The following is a 9,061-nucleotide window of genomic DNA, read 5'->3' on the forward strand; positions in this document are numbered from 1 at the left end:
GTGAGCCACCGCATCCGGCCTAGCCTAACCACTTTAAATAGAATAATATAATGGTATTTAGTACATTAGTAATAGGTAAAACCACCACCTCTATCTAGTTTCAAAACATGTTTTTTTTTTTTTTTTTTTTTTTTGAGATGGAGCTTTGCTCTTATCGCCCAGGCTGGAGTGCAATGGCTGATCTCCGCTCACTGCAACCTCTGCCACCCAGGTTCAAGTAATTCTCCTGCTCAGCCTCCCAAGTGGCTGGGATTACAGACATGTGCCACCATGCCCGGCTAATTTTGTATTTTTAGTAGTGATGGGGTTTCACCATGTTGGTCCAGCTAGTCTCGAACTCCTGACCTCAAGTGATCCACCTGCCCCAGCCTCCCAAAGTTCTAGGATTACAGGCATGAGCCACCATGCTGGGCCTTCAAAACATTTTCATCACCCCAAAATAAAACTCCATACCCATGAAGTTACTCCCCATTTTCTCATCCCCCTACCCCACAGCCGCTGGCAACCACAAATCTGCTCTTGTTCTCTATGGGTTTACCTATTCTCGATATTCCTTACATGTGTAATCATATAATATGTGTTCTGTTTCTGGCTTTCCTTCACTTAGCAAAATATTTTGATGTTCATCTTCAAAATATTGTAGAATATATCAGTATTTCATCCTTTTTATGGTTGAATAATATTTGATTATATGGGTATATCACAATTGTTTATCCACTCATTTGCTGATGAACATTTGTGTTGTTTCCACCTTTTTGGCTACTGTAAAAAGTGCTGATATGAACACTCACGTACAAGAATTTGTTTGAACAACTGTTTTCTTTTCCTTTTTTTTTTTTTTGGAGACAGGGTCTTGCTCTGTTACCCAGGCTGGAATGTAGTTGCACAATCATGGCTCATTGCAGCCTCGACCTCCTCCCACCTCAGCATTCCAAGTAGCTAGGATTACAGGCATGAGCCACCACACCCGGCTAAATTTTTTTTTTTTTTTTTTGAGACAGAGTCTTTCTCTGTCACCCAGGCTGGAGTGCAGTGGCGTGATCTCAGCTCACTGCAACCTCTGCTTCCCAGGTTCAAGTGATTCTCCAGCCTCAGCCTCCCCACTAGCTGGGATTACAGCTGCATGCCACCATGCCCAGCTAATTTTATTATTATTATTATTATTATTTTTTGAGACAGAGTCTCCCTCTATAGCCAGGCTGGAGTGCAGTGGCACAATCTCGGCTCACTGCAAACTCTGACTCTCTGGTTCAAGTGATTCTTCTGCCTAAGCCTCACGAGTAGCTGGGACTACAGGCACACGCCACCATGCCCAGATAATTTTTGTATTTTTAGTAGAGAGGGGGTTTCACCATGTTGGACAGGATGGTCTCGATCTCCTGACCTCGTGATCCACCCGCCTCAGCCTCCCAAAGTGCTGGGATTACAGGCGTGAGCCACCAGGCCCAGTTAATTTTTTTTTTTTTTTTTTTTTTTAGACGGAGTTTTGCTCTTGTTGCAATGGCATGATCTTGGCTCACCACAATCTCTGCCTCCCAGGTTCAAGCGATTCTCCTGCCTCAGCCTCCTGAGAAGCTGGGATTACCAGCATGCACCACTACGCCCAGCTAATTTTGTATTTTTTAGTAGAGATGGGGTTTCTCCATGTTGGTCAGGCTGGTATCAAACTCCTGACCTCAGGTGATCCAACCGCCTTTGGCCTCCCAAAATGCTGGGATTACAGGCATGAGCCACCACACCCGGCTAATTTTTGTTTTTTTTAGTAGAGATGGGTTTTCGCCATGTTGGCCAGGCTCGTCTTGAACTCCTGACCTCAGGTGATCTACCCACCTTGCCTCCCAAAGTGCTAGGATTACAGGCATGAGCCACCGCACTTAGCCCATTTTTGTATTTTTTGTAGTGACAGGGTTTTGCCATGTTGCCCAGACTGGTTGCCCATGAACTCCTGGGCTCATGCAATCCTCCCACTTTGGCTTCCCAGACTGCTGGGATTATAGGCATAAGCCACCCCACCGAGCCTGGACACCTGATTTAAATTCTTTTGGGTGTACACCTAGGAGCAGAATTGCTGGATTGTTTGGTAATGCCATGTTTTGTTTTTCTTTTTTTTTTTTTTGAGACAGAGTCTCGCTCTGTTGCCCAGGCTGGAGTGCAGTGGCGCAATCTCGGCTCACTGCAACCTCTGCCTCCTGGGTTCATGCCATTCTCCTGCCTCAGCCTCCCGAGTAGCTGGGACTACAGGCGCCCGCCTCTGCGCCCAGCTAATTTTTTGTATTTTTAGTAGAAACGGGGTTTCACCATGTTAGCCAAGATGGTCTCGATCTCCTGACCTCGTGATCCACTCACCTCGGCCTCCCAAAGTGCTGGGATTACAGGCGTGAGCCACCGCGCCCGGCTAGTAATTCCATGTTTAACTTTTTTTTTCCTCCAATTTGAGAGCAGGTACTGCTTAAGTGCTTAGATTAGAAAAACAAGCACGGTAGACACCTTAGCTCATTCTTCTAATAAGTCTGTTGATGTGGTGCTCCCTGTTGCCAGCATGTCCACTTTCTACAAAATGGGTGGTCTTTCTCTTTATTCTACCTTATGGAGAGGATAATTTGAAGGGCCACAGGAAGTTATTTGCTTCTTTGAAGCATTTTCCAACAGTATAGATCTCAAGAATCAGATCCTCCATGCAGGTGATGCCATATTTACCAAGAGATAAAGCAATCAAAGTGTCATCTGTCAAAGCAATTTGCTTCTTATTGATTTTTGCCATAACCATGCTGGTAGATTAGTTCATTTACTGACTTCAGCTTTGGGTACCCCCATGCCATATATGGTTCTACAATCCTCAGCATGTTCATTGAAGCCTTGTTGAGCTTCACAAAGGTTCCATTGAAGATTTAACAAAGGCGAAGAGGCTGCAACACCTTTCGGACCTTTGGGTTCACACCACTGATACCTCTGATCCCGATGACAAATGGCAATTTGGGTTTTGCAGGTACATAGAAGTTGCCAGCTTTACTGGCCATCCTAGCCATTTGAATTTCAGTTCTGTACCCTGCCTATATTCCTTGTGATAGTGCTTCACTTTTTCATAGATAAGCTTCCTCCTTGCCTTTTGAATCATCTTTTGGGCAAATTTCTTTCTCGGGCCTTTGATCTTCAGCTCTGGGAAATGCCTTCGCTTTTTAAGGGTTTCTGGCATAGCAGGAACCTCCTTCTTTCTCTCTCTCTTTTTTTTGAGACGGGGTCTCGCTCTGTCTCCCATGCTGGAGTGTAATGGTGCAATCTCGACTCAATGCAACCTCCCCCTCCTGCATTCAAGCAATTCTCCTGCCTCCGTCTCCTGAGTAGCTGGGATCACAGGCACCCGCCACCATGCCCGGCTAATTTTATTTTGTATTTTTAGTAGAGACAGGGTTTCGTCATTTTGGCCAGCCTGGTCTCGAATTCCTGACCTCAGGCGATCTGCCCACCTCGGCCTCCCAGTGTTGGGATTACAGGTGTGAGCCACTGCACCCTGGCCCTCTCCTTCTTCTTATCTACGACACCCTACATGAGGGTTCCAGTCAGAAAAGAAGCTACTTTTTTTTTTTTTTTTTTGAGAGGGAGTCTTGCTCTGTTGCCAGGCTGGAGTACAGTGGAGCAGTCTTGGCTCACTGCAACCTCCGTCTCCCGGGTTCAAGCGATTCTCCTGCCTCAACCTCCTGAGTAGCTGGGACTACAGGCGCCTGCCACCATGCCTAGCTAATTTTTTGTATTTTTAGTAGAGACGGGGTTTCTCCATGTTAGCCAGGATGGTCTCGATCTCCTGATCTTGTGATCCGCCCACCTCGGCCTCCCAAAGTGCTAGGGATTACAGGAGTGAGCCACCACGCCTGGCCTTTTTTTTTTTTTTTTTTTTTTTTTTTGAGACGGAGTCTCGCTCTGTCGCCCAGGCTGGAGTGCAGTGGCGCAATCTCGGCTCACTGCAAGCTCCGCCTCCCGGGTTCACGCCATTCTCCTGCCTCAGCCTCTCCGAGTAGCTGGGACTACAGGCGCCCGCCACCACATCCGGCTAATTTTTTTGTATTTTTAGTAGAGACGGGGTTTCACCGTGGTCTCGATCTCCTGACCTCGTGATCCACCCACCTCGGCCTCCCAAAGCGCTGGGATTACAAGCGTGAGCCACCGCACCCGGCCTCCTTTTTTTTTTTTTTTTTTTTTTTTTTTTTTCCTATTTTTTTTTTTTATTAATTTTTTTTTTGCACACAAAAACAATAAACATTTTCTAAAAATACATACAAACAAAAAGATGCATATCAAACATATTAGGAAGGTTACACATGGGAAGTCGGGGAATAGAAATGGGGGGTGGGAGTTAAAATAAGGTAGAGAGGGACTTTATGTGGATCAGTGATAATAACTCAATCCTCTATTTGACAAAGAAGAGGGAGAAGGAAGAGGAAGAAAAAGAAAGTGGGATAAAGGATCAGAAAGGGAGGAAAATAAAAAAATTAGAGTATGACTCCAGGGTAGACCTGTTTTGTTGTCACTGAGTTGGTTGGTTGGTTTGTCTGTTGTATTTTTCATGTTTCGACAAGTTGGCCAGACTGGTCTCGAACTCCTAGCCCGAAGTGATCAACCCGCCTCGCCCCCCAGAGTGCCGGGACCACAGGCGTGAGCCACCACGTCCAGCCCCACATTGCTTCTGGCCTCCATTGTAGACCTCCCAGACGGAGCGGCCGGGCAGAGGCGCTCCTCACTTCTTCCCAGACACGGGGCGGCCGGGCAGAGGCGCTCCTCACTTCCCAGACGGGGCGGCCAGGCAGAGACGCCCCTCACTTCTTCCCAGACGATAGGTGGCCGGGCAGAGGCGCCCCTCACTTCCCAGACAATGGGTGGCCGGGCAGAGGCGCCCCTCACTTCCCAGACGATGGGTGGCCGGGCAGAGGTGCTCCTCACTTCCCAGACGGGGCGGCCGGGCAGAGGCGCTCCTCACTTCCCAGACAGGGCAGCCGGGCAGAGGCGCTCCTCACTTCTTCCCGGACGGGGCGGCCGGGCAGAGGCGCTCCTCGCTTCTTCCCGGACGGGGCGGCCGGGCAGAGGCGCTCCTCGCTTCTTCCCGGACGGGGCGGCCGGGCAGAGGCGCTCCTCACTTCCCAGACGGGGCGGCCGGGCAGAGGCGCTCCTCACTTCTTCCCGGACGGGGCGGCCAGGCAGAGGCGCTCCTCACTTCTTCCCGGACGGGGCGGCCGGGCAGAGGCGGTCCTCACTTCCCAGACGGGCCGGCCGGGCAGAGGCACTCCTCACTTCTTCCCGGACGGGGCGGCCGGGCAGAGGCGCTCCTCACTTCTTCCCGGACGGGGAGGCCGGGCAGAGGCGCTCCTCACTTCTTCCCGGACGGGGCGGCCGGGCGGAGGCGCTCCTCACCTCCCAGACGATAGGTGGCCGGGCAGAGGCGCTCCTCATTTCACAGATGGGGCGGCCGGGCAGAGGCGCTCCTCACTTCCCAGACGGGGTGGCTGGGCAGAGGCGCTCCTCACTTCCCAGACGGTGGGTGGCCGGGCAGAGGCGCTCCTCACTTCCCAGACGGTGGGTGGCCGGGCAGAGGCGCTCCTCACTTCCCTGACGGGGCGGCCGGGCAGAGGCGCTCCTCACTTCCCAGACGGTGGGTGGCCGGGCAGAGGCGCTCCTCACTTCCCAGACGGTGGGTGGCCGGGCAGAGGCGCTCCTCACTTCCCAGACGGTGGGTGGCCGGGCAGAGGCGCTCCTCACTTCCCTGACGGGGCGGCCGGGCAGAGGCGCTCCTCACTTCCCAGACGGTGGGTGGCCGGGCAGAGGCGCTCCTCTCCTCACTTCCCAGACGGTGGGTGGGCCGGGGGGGCAGAGGCGCTCCTCACTTCCCAGACGGTGGGTGGCCGGGCAGAGGCGCTCCTCACTTCCCAGACGGGGGGGCCGGGCAGAGGCGCTCCTCACTTCCCAGACGGTGGGTGGCCGGGCAGAGGCGCTCCTCACTTCCCAGATGGTGGGTGGCCGGGCAGAGGCGCTCCTCACTTCCCAGACGGGGTGGCCGGGCAGAGGCGCTCCTCACTTCCCAGACGGTGGGTGGCCGGGCAGAGGCGCTCCTCACTTCCCAGACGGTGGGTGGCCGGGCAGAGGCGCTCCTCACTTCCCAGACGGTGGGTGGCCGGGCAGAGGCGCTCCTCACTTCCCAGACGGGACGGCCGGGCAGAGGCGCTCCTCACTTCCCAGATGGGGCGGCCGGGCAGAGGCGCTCCTCACTTCCCAGATGATGGGTGGCCGGGCAGAGGCGGTCCTCACTTCCCAGACGATGGGTGGCCGGGCAGAGGCGCTCCTCACTTCCCAGACGGGGCGGCCGGGCAGAGGCGCTCCTCACTTCCCAGACGGTGGGTGGCCGGGCAGAGGCGCTCCTCACTTCCCAGACGGTGGGTGGCCGGGCAGAGGCGCTCCTCACTTCTTCCCGGACGGGGCGGCCGGGCGGAGGCGCTCCTCACTTCCCAGATGGGGCGGCCGGGCAGAGGCGCTCCTCACTTCCCAGACGGGGCGGCCGGGCAGAGGCGCTCCTCACTTCCCAGATGCGGTGGCCGGGCAGAGGCGCTCCTCATCTCCCAGATGATGGGTGGCCGGGCAGAGGTTCTCCTCACCTCCCAGACGGGGCAGCCGGGCAGAGGCGCTCCTCACTTCTTCCCGGACGGGGCGGCCGGGCAGAGGCGCTCCTCACTTCTTCCCGGACGGGGCGGCCGGGCGGAGGCGCTCCTCACTTCTTCCCGGACGGGGCGGCCGGGCGGAGGGGCTCCTCACTTCTTCCCGGATGGGGCGGCCGGGCAGAGGCGCTCCTCACTTCCCAGACGGGGCGGCCGGGCGGAGGCGCTCCTCACTTCCCAGACGGTGGGTGGCCGGGCGGAGGCGCTCCTCACTTCCCAGACGGGGTGGCCGGGCGGAGGCTCTCCTCACTTCCCAGACGGTGGGTGGCCGGGCAGAGGCGCTCCTCACTTCCCAGACGGTGGGTGGCCGGGCAGAGGCGCTCCTCACTTCCCAGACGGTGGGTGGCCGGGCAGAGGCGCTCCTCACTTCCCAGACGGTGGGTGGCCGGGCAGAGGCGCTCCTCACTTCCCAGACGGGACGGCCGGGCAGAGGCGCTCCTCACTTCCCAGATGGGGCGGCCGGGCAGAGGCGCTCCTCACTTCCCAGATGATGGGTGGCCGGGCAGAGGCGCTCCTCACTTCCCAGACGGGGTGGCCGGGCAGAGGCGCTCCTCACTTCCCAGACGGTGGGTGGCCGGGCAGAGGCGGTCCTCACTTCCCAGACGATGGGTGGCCGGGCAGAGGCGCTCCTCACTTCCCAGACGGGGCGGCCGGGCAGAGGCGCTCCTCACTTCCCAGACGGTGGGTGGCCGGGCAGAGGCGCTCCTCACTTCCCAGACGGTGGGTGGCCGGGCAGAGGCGCTCCTCACTTCCCGGACAGGACGGCCGGGCAGAGGCGCTCCTCACTTCCCAGACGGGGCGGCCGGGCAGAGGCGCTCCTCACTTCCCAGACGGGGCGGCCGGGCAGAGGCGCTCCTCACTTCTTCCCGGACGGGGCGGCCGGGCGGAGGCGCTCCTCACTTCTTCCCGGACGGGGCGGCCGGGCGGAGGCGCTCCTCACTTCTTCCCGGACGGGGCGGCCGGGCGGAGGCGCTCCTCACTTCTTCCCGGACGGGGCGGCCGGGCGGAGGTGCTCCTCACTTCCCAGACGGGGCGGCCGGGCAGAGGTGCTGCTCACTTCCCAGACGGGGCGGCCGGGCAGAGGTACCCCTCACCTCTTCCCAGACGGGGCGGCCGGGCAGAGGTGCTCCTCACTTCTTCCCGGACGGGGCGGCCGGGCAGAGGCGCTCCTCACTTCTTCCCGTTCGGGGCGGCCGGGCAGAGGCGCTCCCCACGTCCCAGACAGGGTGGTGGCCGGGTAGGGGCTCGGGAGGCTGAGGCGGGCAGAGCAGTCGGCGTCAGGAGCTGGCGAGCAGCGTGGCCAACATGGCGACCGCGCGCCTGCAGCCGAACGAGAAAAAGCAGGCGGCGGTGGCGTGCGGCGGCAGTCCCAGGGAGTCCGTGGCGCGGGCAGCAGCGAGCTGAGTAGATTGCAGCCTGGGCCACGGAGGGAAAGAAGAAAGAAGAAAGGAAAGAAAGAAAGAAAGAAAGAAAGAAAGAGAGAGAGAGAGAGAGAGAGAGAGAGAAGGAAGGAAGGAAGGAAGGAAGGAAGGAAGGAAGGAAGGAAAGAAAGAAAGAAAGAAAGAAAGAAGAAAGAAAGAAGGAAGGAAGGAAGGAAGGAAGGAAGGAAGGAAGGAAGGAAAGAGAAAGAAGGAAGGAAGGAAGGAAGGAAAAGCCTTTTTTTTTTTTTAGATGGAGTCTTGCTCTGTTGCCCAGGCTGGAGTGCAGTGGCACAATCTCAGCTCACTGCAACCTCCACTTCCCGGGTTCCAGCAATTCTTCTGCCTCAGCCTCCCAAGTAGCTGGGACTACCGGCATGCGTCACCACGTGTGGCTAATTTTTTGTGTTTTTAGTAGAGACGGGGTTTCACCATGTTGGCCAGGCTGGTCTCAAACTTCTGACCTCAGGTGATCCACCTGTCTTGACTTCCCAAAGTGCTGGGATTACAGGCATGAGCCGCCGTGACTGGCCTTTTATTTTTTTGAGACAAGGTCTCACTCTGTTGCCCAGGCTGAAGTGCAGTGGCTGCTGTTACTGCAGCCTTGACCTCCTGGGCTCAAACGATTTTCCTCTTAGCCTCCCAAGTAGCTGGGACCATAGGTGTGTGCAACCATGCCCGGTGAATTTTTGTATTTTTGGTAGAGACGAGGTTTTGTCATGTTGCCCGGCTGGCCGTGAACTCCTGAGCTCAAGTGATCTGCCCGTCTTGGCCTCCAAAGTGCTGGGATTACATGTGTGAGCCACTGTGCCCATCCATATGTTTAACTTTTTGAGGAACCATCAAACTGTTTACCGCAGAGGCTGAACCATCTAACATTCCTACCAGCAATGTATAAGGATTCTAATTTCTCCACATCCTTGTAATCAACTAACTTTTAAAATTTAA

General features: G+C 56.3%; 1 pseudogene; it reads right to left on the minus strand.

Annotated features, from left to right (window-relative positions):
- Window positions 1–2,488: 2,488 nt before the first annotated feature.
- LOC100599846 lies at window positions 2,489–3,582 on the minus strand (annotated as a pseudogene).
- Between the last annotated feature and the right edge of the window lie 5,479 nt (window positions 3,583–9,061).

Source organism: Nomascus leucogenys, chromosome 22a (assembly GCF_006542625.1).
Source record: "Nomascus leucogenys isolate Asia chromosome 22a, Asia_NLE_v1, whole genome shotgun sequence".
Taxonomy (NCBI): domain Eukaryota; kingdom Metazoa; phylum Chordata; class Mammalia; order Primates; family Hylobatidae; genus Nomascus; species Nomascus leucogenys.